Raw genomic sequence first — 340 nt, 5'->3', positions numbered from 1 at the left:
TTACATTATACATTCAAAATAACAAATATAACATTACATAACCGAGAGATGATTTACAAGGAAAAAATATCATCTTTCAAAATAATAACTATGCATTTGACTGTTTCCCTCCCAGCCAGGGCCAAGGCAAAACTTAGTAATCTTATTCCAAGACAAAAACAGATATAAGGGGATAGAAGACACAGTAAGTGCCTCCCTGCCCACTATGGGAAACTTGAACCCCACCCAGGTTAAAGGGATAGAGGTGGCATCGTAGTGTTCTGTTAAAGAACACAATATGTACTATTTGGTTAACATTGCATATACTGTGTTTTTAAAAACAACGGTAGTGTTCATCTAT

Source organism: Berghia stephanieae, chromosome 5, assembly GCF_034508935.2.
Source record: "Berghia stephanieae isolate SIO BIC M18660-M18661 chromosome 5, UCSD_Bste_1.3, whole genome shotgun sequence".
In the NCBI taxonomy this organism is placed as follows: domain Eukaryota; kingdom Metazoa; phylum Mollusca; class Gastropoda; order Nudibranchia; family Aeolidiidae; genus Berghia; species Berghia stephanieae.
The sequence above is the reverse complement of the archived record's forward strand: the minus strand, read 5'-3'. Positions refer to the sequence as shown.